We start from the raw sequence: 542 nt of genomic DNA, 5'->3' as shown, positions 1-542 counted from the left end.
GCTGGTGGCAGAGCGGAGTAGCATGGACGTGGGCGGTTGGGAGGGCGGTCGGCGAGGAGCAGGGGCCTGATCGAGGGGCCGGCGCGTGCTGGTGGACGTGGGCTTGTGGGGGCGGGCGCGCCCCTGCATGTGTGTATGTGTGTGATCTCACTTGGGGCCGGTTGCCTTGGCCTTCTCCTCCTTCTTGGGGGCCGGGGGCTGCGGTGGAAGAGAGGGGTTTGGTGTGTGTATGTGTGTGGGTGTGTGCGTGTGTGTGTGTGTGGGGGGCTCTAAAAGGGGTGGCAATCAGGGGTATGCGGCGGAATGCCCTCCCCACCGCCTCCATTTTGGGTGGAGGACGAAGGTTTGCTAGGGCCGAAGATGGCCCACGCAACACCCGCCGACGCCCCTCAGAGGCAGGGCCGCTCAATGCGGAAGGGGAGGATATTGCCTATTGCAGCATGAACGGCCCGCGCGGCCCCTGCTCACCGCGGCGGCGGCCTGCTTGGGCGGGGGGGCGGGCCAGCGCAGCTCTCCCTCATCCAGCACCAGGGCGCCCCTGG

The sequence above is a fragment of the Monoraphidium neglectum genome, assembly GCF_000611645.1.
Source record: "Monoraphidium neglectum strain SAG 48.87 unplaced genomic scaffold scaffold05198, whole genome shotgun sequence".
Lineage (NCBI taxonomy): Eukaryota > Viridiplantae > Chlorophyta > Chlorophyceae > Sphaeropleales > Selenastraceae > Monoraphidium > Monoraphidium neglectum.
The sequence above is the reverse complement of the archived record's forward strand: the minus strand, read 5'-3'. Positions refer to the sequence as shown.